General features: G+C 45.6%; 1 long non-coding RNA gene across 1 annotated transcript; it reads right to left on the bottom strand.

The window, feature by feature from the left end:
• Positions 1-2,786: 2,786 nt before the first annotated feature.
• On the bottom strand, positions 2,787-7,241 carry LOC113845608 (uncharacterized). The gene is made up of 2 exons (XR_003501331.3): positions 6,652-7,241; positions 2,787-6,207 (listed from the first exon to the last, which is right to left on the bottom strand). It is a non-coding gene; the product is annotated as an uncharacterized lncRNA (long non-coding RNA).
• Between the last annotated feature and the right edge of the window lie 2,819 nt (positions 7,242-10,060).

Here is a 10,060-nt window from a genome sequence, read left to right on the forward strand (position 1 = left end):
CAGCCGCTGTCCTGGAGGGCATCAGTCTGTGCATCAAGAAAAGAAGAAATAAAAAGTTTGGGGAGGCACAAGGAAGGTTTCATAAATCCTATTATTTAAATCATGTTTTTAAGCCTTATTTTAAATTTTTATTCTACTGGAGATTTAATTAATATTATTATTCTTTTTTTTTTTATTATTATTGTTTCTAAATCTTATTTTCAACTCCATGCTCTGCCTTGCTCTGAGGAAGGTCTGGCATCCCGTATGGCCAGGCACACACACTGACCCATTCCCGACCAAGCCCAGGTGCTTGGCATTGCTTAAATGAGGGCAAGGAGAAGGACGGACAGGGAACACACTGCGGAGGCTCCTGCTCAGTGCCAGGAAGAGCTGTGTCCTGAAGGAAAGGCGTCCCCTGGGCACCTCCAGCACACCATCCTCCTGGCCGCTGTGAGATAACCTCGCTTCCCCAGCCCTTTATGTCAGGCTGTGCCTCCTATTTTTGAACTGACGTTACCCGGGCTTAATCCACTTAGCCTGTGAGCACCTTCATCTGCTTCCCGCAAGCAGCGCGCGAGGCTGCGAGATCCTCCCAGCTGCACTCCCCCTCTGCCCTGCTCAGAGCCTGTATTTATAAAGAGGTGGATTAGGAACATTACAAGGCAGGTCACTGGGTGTCAAGCTGCTCTTTCAGGGCTTAAAATCCAAGGCTCGCTGAAGCTGGAGAGCTCTCCATCCTTGTGATAACAGTCCGGATGACTCTCGCATTGTACTTGCAATTTGTAAATGGGGCAGCATTAGAGGGAGCATTAGAGACACTCCTGCTGTAAACAAAGCAATGGGAGGCTGTAGAAGTGCTTTACCTTAATTTCACACAGGGGAAAAAATAAAAAAAGGAGTATTTTTAAGTGCAACTCATAGCTGTTGCAAATCCACTTTGCTCCACTGCTGTCATTGAACATCAGATGATCTACACCCACCACAGTCCCCAGCCTGTAATCCCCTCTGAGCCGGCCAGCCCCAAGAGCAATTATTTTGGCTGTCTTCTGATTGGTGGAGAGAAATGATATGCTCACAGTGTGGTCACCTCACAGGAAGCATGGCCAAATGCCCACTGCCCCTATAGTGCCTCTGGGTCCCACTCGGTGATGTCTCAGTGCTTGAGACCATGCATGATACATGGGGCAAGGTCAAAAGAAATTCGGACCAAGCACTGGATGCAGACCATGAGGTGTGTTTGGGTTGGGCCCGTGTCTTTTAGGAGGTGCTCCACCTCAAAGCAGGGCTTTGTAAAGGCTTGTAAATCAGGAGCATGCGTTCCCCACTGGTGTGCTGCAGGGATCAGTGAGAGGGCAAATCCCGAGTGCTTCGTCATCGTGCTGAGCTCTAATCCCATCAGCATCTCCGGCCACTCCATCAATCCGATTAAAACATGGCTGAAAGTCATAACACAGCTGGCTTGCCCACGGGGAGCGAGCCCTGGTCATTCAGGCCCAGCACCAGGCTGCTTGCAAGCAGCCCCCAGGCTTTTTTGGGGGGTGGGGGAAGCGGTCAGAGGTGCAGACAGGGCAGCCCACATTCAGCATCACCGTGGAGATGGAGATGTAGGGGTTGTGCTTTTATCCCTCTCCCATCCTTTCACAGCCCCTGTGCTTTTAATGGATGAGGTAATTGTAGCAGTGCTGTCAGGGCACTTCATGTTCACACCAAAACAGTTCCAGGGCCACACACAGGCTTCACCAGCATATCTCAGATGAGGTGGACTGGATTTGACCCTCAGGACAACTTCAAGTGGCCTACTGCCATTTGGTGGCTAAGTAGGTGTTGACCTCCACGGTGTTCGCAGGGGATGGCCCTTGCTTTTGTACAAAAGCACGTAAAGACAAAGCCAGGTGAGCCAAAAACCACCTCTGCATGACTCCATGAGGTTACCTGTACACTCTATATAAAAGCACAGTGTTTTGGCAATAGGAATGGTTATTTTTTGTATTTTTTGTGTTGGCTTATTTTTTGTATTTTCTAGGTCTGTCCAATGCCTTACTGTCCTTTCCACTGCACTTGTCTCCAGAAATCAGCCTACACTTCCCAGTCATTTATATTTTTTCTTGTATTTACTTTCCCAACAGGTAACTGCTCCTAAAAAACATAGGAAATAAAGCTGGGAGCCTTCTCAAGATGTCATCTACACCACAGCTTCCTCCAAGAATGGCCAGACTCTACAGTTATCCACGTGCACTCGTCACCCCCTCATGAAGATAGCAGCAGCCTAGTGCCTTGAGGACAGGGCTGCGTCTGCAGTATGTATGGTGACACCCACACCAGTTTGGGAAAATTACTCACGTCCCTCTTTTCCTATTTTATTTATGGAGAAATATAGCACTAAAGAGCATAACTGAAAGGAGAGTTTTCCACAGGCCTGTGAACAAGCCTGGAGAAGTCGCTTGCAGGGATAAAATCTCTCTGTGAATATATTCCATGGGTGGATTCAAAAGTTAAAGAGATGCTCAACGTGTGATAGAGAAGATGAATCATTCCATCCAGATTCCAGATGTAATATTCACTGTAATTCCTCATTTATCTGAGCTTTCCCTGTGCCTTCCTTTTTCTCACCTTCTCCTTTAGTTTAAGAGACTTTTCACTGTGTAAAATACTCTTTTACAGCTCTGCCCCATGCGCCGAGCAGGTGATCCAAGAGCACAGAGGCGGGCGTGCAGCTGAGGTTAGCCCCCGTGCAGACCCACACCCGTGTCTTGTGTATCGGGAAAAACAGCACAAATGTGTTTGATTTGTAACTTTACAAGGACTTTCTTGTTGAGGTTTAAGTTCCTTTTATTAGCAGACTTAAGAGGAAGGCACCATTAACACATAACAAAGGAGGCAGCATTAAACTATTGCCATAACAGCAATGTTTTAAAAAACCCACTACTTAGAGGTTTACAAGGTTCCTTTGACAGATTATTGCAGAAGCCACAAAATGGAAACAGAGGAGGGAACTTCTCAGCCACTTTGTGCCTTTCCACATGCTTTCAGCCCTATTCGGAGGGACATTCCTGGTCTAAACACAACTGTAACCTCGCTTAAACAATTTCCTTGGCTTGAGGCCGCACAGGGGTTTCCCTGCAGCAGGAGAATCCCCTGGCCAGATTTAAGACCCCACTGTGCTATCGGAGCAACTCAGGAGAGCCTTCGCAGTAAAACTGAAGGAATTATTCAACAGCTGAAGCAAGCACTTTTCCTCTCCCAGGTAGCCTTGTCAGACAAGACTCTCTGTTCAGCCTGGTTTCTGCAGTTTTCTTTCAGTTTCTCCATGTTATATTTTTTTTCCAGGTATTTTGAATGAAGGGTACCCTGGCCCTGAACATCCTCCAAGGAAAACATCACAGTATTTCAACACAAGATGTCTAAATAAAATGCTGTATCTTTCCGAACACTTTCATATTTGCTCTTTTTTTGTCAAAACTATAAAAGAAATTGAATTTCAAATTCTTCCCCCAGAGCTACCTTTAAACGAATTCTCCATCAGAGAGTTTTCCTAGATCTGCTTATCCGATTCAATCTATGCACGCTCCTAGACCGCCATATGATAAGGACATTAGTAAAAGCTTTAAGTATGTATTATTTCAAGACATTTGCTTATAAAGTGGCGACAGTCTGTATTAGCAGCCTTTCTTCTCTGTGAACTCTGTCTGAGCTGCAGAGGAAGGAAAGGGATGGCTGGTCCCAGAGAAGGGACACAGCTGAGCATCCTTTGGTGGTTCCCCTCCTCTGGTTCCTGCCATGCACCAACATGGGTCCCAAACCCTGCACCTGGTGAGGGACCTGTCCTCACTGGGCTTTCCTTGCCCTTGTCCACCAGCTGAAAAATCCAGCATCCTCCTTGAGCAATGCCTGAGGGTCTCCTCCCTGCTCGGCCAATGCTGGAGATGGGAGGAAGCCACGGAGTGGAGGAGATGGGCAAGCATTCATCAGGCAAAAATCATTGCTCTGAGCCAGAGTCTCTGTGGGCAAGCCAGCTTTCAGGTCTATTAAACTGATTTCTTCCTTCACCACCTGTGTTTTCCCATTTTTTAGGAGCCGCCTTAGCCTTCATGCAGCATGACTACATACGGTGCTTTTGATGCTCTCATAGATTCCACTCCTCAAACCTCGCTCCATGATCTCACCTCTCCGCTGTCTCCTCTTCGCCTGATCTCTGTCTGACACAGAAAGCATCTCTTTCCCAGCCCTCAGCCATGCTTGCCTTTCCATCCATATCCTCACCAGCCTCTTCATACTTTCCAAACCCACCCTCAGTTCCCCAGCAAGACCCCCGTGTGGGCAGGTCACCACCCTCAAGGGCACCGGGTGCAACAAGACAATTTGGGTGGCCATGTGTCATCTCATGCTACTTTTGGAGGTGTTCCGTGATGGTGCTGCATGGTCCCACCACCCCATACCCCCAAAGAAAACCCAAGTAGGACTCCCAATCTACCCAACTGGTAGAAATCCCAAGGCACACGTGTTCCTCCCAAACACAGGGTATTACCGGCCCCGGCCCCGTGCACAGGAAAGGACTGCAATGCACCACTTCTCACCGGAGGGAAGGCTGCCTGGAACATGAGCTCATGTTTTCCTAAAATAACCAGGACCCATGTGCTTAAACTTAACACCTGAGGCAAAGCAAGAGTCACCGTTAACACTGTGCAGCCTTCAAAACAGCCCTCGCGCGCGGCACGGCGCGAGCCAGAAGCGCCGAGCGGCCAGCAGCTGCCCGGGGGTGACTAATGCCCCGCTGCTAAAAACAACTTCAAGGGGTTTTCCATGAGCAAACCTCGTTACAGGTAGAGCATTGACTTTTCACCTGCTAAACACAAGAACTCCACTGTAATGCCCACACTGCCGGAATTTTTTTTACCGACGCATGCCACAGCTGGTAAAGGAAACCTAGCTCTTTCATAAACAATGGCAGCATCTGATCCTTGTTAACACCATTCCCAAATGCCAAAAAAAATCACCCCTCCTGTAGATTATGCAGCAGTGTGGAAATGAGGGTTAAGGATGTGTTGTAGACATGGCAGAGAAGACTGGAACTTGAAGTAAGATGCGTGCGTGGACATGAATGCCTAAATTCCAGAGAAAAGGTGTAGAAAATAGGGTGCAGATATGGCTGCTCCGAGAAGCATGGTGTTACATCAGAATATCAGGTCCTGTCAAAAACACACAGCGCTCTCCAGCTTCACAGAAACCCAGCAAAATTCCCCAGAGCATCATTTCAGCAAGAAACCAGTAAGAACGGCCACTGGTTCTGTTGAATTTAGCAGAGCCTCTGTCCCTTTGGATTCACAGGACCTTGCTGCTCCTCTTCTCGGGCTCCCAGGCCTCCATTTCATTGCTTCTTCTTCAGCGACTAAAAGCCACATCTCCAGGAAACGGAAAGAACACGCAGCTCAGGTCACAGAGGGGAGAAATGTACAGTGTAAATTTCTGAACTTGTTCAATTAATGTCTTGTATAATCAGGCTCCAGATCTCCGTTTTCTTACATATTTGTGGTCTGCAGTTAAGCTAAGCAGTTGAACTCTGTAATCCACCATCTGAGACATGATATATTGGTTGCCAGCCCTCACTGTCCCTGACAGATGATTCATCTTGTAAATCATTTGGGCTTCCAGATGACATATACACTGATTTCATTTTACTTACTTTATTTTAAGACCAAGAAACCCACAGATGGGTGTGTCATAGTGCCTTCCCAATCGTGCTCCTACGAACAATACTTTCCTTGCACAAGTGTTAATGAAAAGTAAAGAGAGAGATTTGCAATTGAAATGAGACTACCTTGAGGAGTTGCCAAAATATCTATGAATAAATTCCCCCATTAGCAATGTTATACTGGCAGCTGAATTTTGTGGGAAACATATACATGCCTCTTTCTGTTTTAGGAGATCCACCTTTCCACATCAGTATTTCCTATCATAACTTCTGTTCCAATATCCAAACGCTGTCCTGTGCAGCCACTATCACGAGGACTCTACCATGGATCTCCTCCAAGGAGGCTTTGCTCAAGTCAAGCTGCTGTGCAGGCTATGAGCAAATGGTAGAAGATGTGGGACGGGCAGTGCAAGAGGAATGGATTGGTACAGGGCAGCTCACGGTGACCCTTGTCCTTGAGAAGACAGCCAAGCTTTGAAGACACTCCATATCTCTGTCCTGAGGACTCTGCAGCTGTTGAATGGGAAATGGATTGTCTGGAAAAAAAAAAGGAACATAAGGCTTCTAAAATGTTTTTTATTTCAGAGAAGGGTCAAAAAGTCCAGCATGGCAAAGAGGCAGGATTTCAACACCTTGAAACAATTAATTCTAGTGTTCCCAAGAGATGAGAGACTGCCTTCCACTTATTTCTAATTAATTTACAAATTAGCCCACTGGCCCATAAAGCGCATCATGCACTAATTGAGCCCAGCTGCTTTATGGGAAAAGTCACAATGAAATCTGTAGATCACAGGTACCAAAAGGAAACGTCCTACCAGGACGTTATTCAACTCCTGACTCAGTGCTCATTGGCCCTGGATGTTGTTAAAGCAAAGAACACGCTCAGTCACAAAGAATTAAGCATTTACATCAGATCCTGAGGATATCCAAAGTTATAATCAATAGGAAAAAGAGGCAGTGCCATTAGTGCCAGTGGTTACCTGGGATTTGCATCTCATGTTGATGGAGAGCCACAGTCGAGGCTTTTCCCACAGCTGGAGCACTCGTAAGATCCTCTCCCATGTGGTTTCTAAGGTGTAAGCTCGCCCTGAGCTGGCACGATTACCCGTCTCTCCTCACTGAGGAACAGCTTATATTCATGAAACCTGTAGGCTATTTGTGAGACCTCCTCTCCTCGGCTTCAGGTGGCAGAGATCAGAGGCATTCAGGAGGTGCTGGAGGCAGGAGAGTGGACAGAGAGGGAGGGAGGCAGAGATTTGCACAGCCGGGCAGTGCACTGGTTGCATAAGCCTTGTATCCATGGGAAATCACACTGAAACCTTGTTGGAAGAAATATAAACACATAGCTTTTTAGGACTAAAGTCGTTTATGCAGAAATTTCCCCCATGGTCAGGCTATTTCATAATTATCCACGCTGGGATGTCTTGCATTTTCCTTTGAAGCATCTGGTTCTGGGCATGTCACCATTAGTCTGATCTAGCAGTTCCTATCCTTATATAATAACAAGCCGTTTCATGACTATTTCACACAAAATGTCTCTCTTTTTTTTTTTTTTTTTTTGCCCACTAAATGACCTGGAACTAGAACACAAACATTCTGTTTGCACAGTTTTACATAACATTTGCCATAGTTTTCACACAACGCTATTAAAGACTAATTTGTTTCTGTTCCCAGGCTGATGGAAAGCAGTTCTTTTGGTAGCTCTATTGCGTCAGTGTTCTTTGAAAATGTAAATAAAGATACTGAGATAAGACCCGTCCAACTACATGGCCCTTTTTCTCTTTATGTTTACCAGATACTTCAAGCTAAATAAAGCTATTCTTTGCACTTGATCTGCCCCAGAACATGCTCGACTAATTGATAATCAAATTTCCTTTGATATCATGATCCCTCGCCAACATATTATTGCCACAAGCGGCATCTAAGAGGATCCACAGCAACATTTTTCAAGAAGGCATTCTGAAAAATGACTTATTCTCCCAAGTACCACTTTGAAAAGCAACTTAGCTCCTTAGGGATGAGATTTTCAGGGAGATTTAGATTCTTGATCATTTAAAGGCCGGCTTGGAAAAAAATGAGTTTCTACTTAGCAGACCTTTCAATAGCATTGCATTGGCAGCTCCTATTGATCTTGATGGAAGTGAATCACCTGTTGAAATCTGACAATCTCACCAAGCACTCATCTTCACCTTTAGGTATAAAACAGCTTTGCAATCTGATTTAAGGATGATTTTCTCAACAGGCTTCACATCTTTCTCACTGGGTAAAATATAGGAGTGTTTTCTCCACTTGGTTCCCTTTGGGTTGGTGAGTTGGAGGTCATTTTGCACGACAAGGATTCCTCAGTTTCCTGAATTTTCAATAGACAGTTGTACTAAAAACGACTATTTTGCAAAACTGCCCTTTGTCTCTTTGGAAAAGATGGAGATATACCCCACTTAACATGCATACTAACCTCTGCGTGTGCCCAATTTTGAAAGAGTAGGGAAATTAGTCAACCAAGCACCTCTGATGCTGCAGGTACAGGATGGATCCAACCCCGTATTGGGCTGGACACCTTGGCTACACTGACATGTATCCCCAAAGTATTTAAATAAGCCTAGCAGTATGGATTCCTGAACTCAACTCATCAAATGACAGAGCCATGAAGCAGGCATGGTGGCAGAAGTTGCCTACAGATAAATGGAAAAAGACATTGGCAATTTCTGTCTTCGCCTTTGTCTCTGCCTGCTTTGCTAGCTTTTTCCCTCCTGGGCTTTATTTCACCAGATGTTACATAAGGATTTTCCAGTCTCTGAAGATGGGAAATCCCTCCCTATTAGACATAAACGATGATGTTTTGGGGTTGCTGTTTAAACAACTGCTACAGTCCTTGAAGATTTGTACGTAAAATCCCAAGTAAACAGTGCCAAGAAACGCTAAGTGTGAAAATATGTGAGGATAAATGCAAGAAATGCAGGGGAAATGGTTAAGAATCGCGTCAGATTTTTATGAAGGCAGATCACAAGGCATACGACACAAAGTTACGTGAGTAAAGTAGCCGTCAGAAGGCCACGTGAGCTATCTGCTGTTTATAGCACAATACGAAACGGCAAAGCCACATTTCAAAGGGAACGCTGTATAAAGCAAATTGACTACTTGCCCAGTCAATCTTTCTTCTGACATTTCTTGTTTCCCTTTGCCCTCTTCCCCTCACCCCATGAATTTTGATAAGCCTAAAGAAACGTCAATTTGGCATAGCTACCTCACGCCGGACCCCAGAATTCCTACCAAAAACACAAAGACCAGTCAGATAAGAAAAAGAGAATATCAGTCACCGGTACAAGAACAAGGCCTCCTTCAAGGTGAGAGGGTATTTCAGGAGCCACAGAAATGCCCCATAAACAGCTTTGCATAGCACCCACCATGGCAACAGGTTTCTGGAGGCAGAGAAGCCCAGAGGGGTGTTATGCCCTCAAGATGCTACTTGAAGCAACAGCCAGCCAACATTGCCATTCCCTGGTATGAACTGCTGATGGAAATGTCTTCAGAGGAGCTAACAAATAAATGAATAAAAAGAACTGTTCTCTTCCCACCATGTCCCCCCCACGAGTGGGTAAAAACCCTGCCAAGGGTCTGGCAGCAGAATTCGCTCCTTGCCTTGGGAAGCTGAGGCAGGGAACCCCCCACTGCTCCCTTCCTCTGTTATTTGGAGGCTCAGGAGGATGAGGGCTCAGGAGGATGAGGGGTCTCAGCCACCCCTTCCCACCAGGCTCCCCAGGGAGGAAAGCATCTCCCACCAGCGTGGTAACCTGGCCAGAAATCATCCTCACCCAGCTTTATCGGGACATTTAATAAACAGCCCAACAGCTGCTTGATGGTATCAGCTGGGACGAATGTACTGGACATTTTGAGCGGGATTTAACAACGTCTGTGGCCTCCAACAATTCTTTATTTCTTTAGCACATGCGGAGCCTGACCCCGCGCGCATTCTTCAAATCCCTTTGCTCTCTTCCCCTTCTTTTCCTGCTCCCAGAAAGGCCACAGGATGGAAAAAAAAAATTATATCCAAGGGGAACTAGTATTAAATTATAAGTAGCAACAACCAGGCACTTCATCAGCATGAACACAGTATTCATAAATCTTTATCACCAGCAATTTTTTTACATATCTGGAATCCACTATGCTGCAAATTAGTCCCATTTGTCCACTCAGTGCTAATGCCATTAAATTCAACCTCATTTGCCAAGCACGTGAGGCCAGAAATCCCTGGACTTGTTAATTTTTTCAGATGAAAAAAAATAAATAAAGAAAAATCATCTTGGTTCCTAAGCTAAATTTTTATGGAAAGAGATTGTATTGTAGCTAGAAACTACACCCTTGTAACTCGAAGGAAAATTAAGACCAGAC

The sequence above is a fragment of the Anas platyrhynchos genome, chromosome 1 (genome assembly GCF_047663525.1).
Source record: "Anas platyrhynchos isolate ZD024472 breed Pekin duck chromosome 1, IASCAAS_PekinDuck_T2T, whole genome shotgun sequence".
Lineage (NCBI taxonomy): Eukaryota > Metazoa > Chordata > Aves > Anseriformes > Anatidae > Anas > Anas platyrhynchos.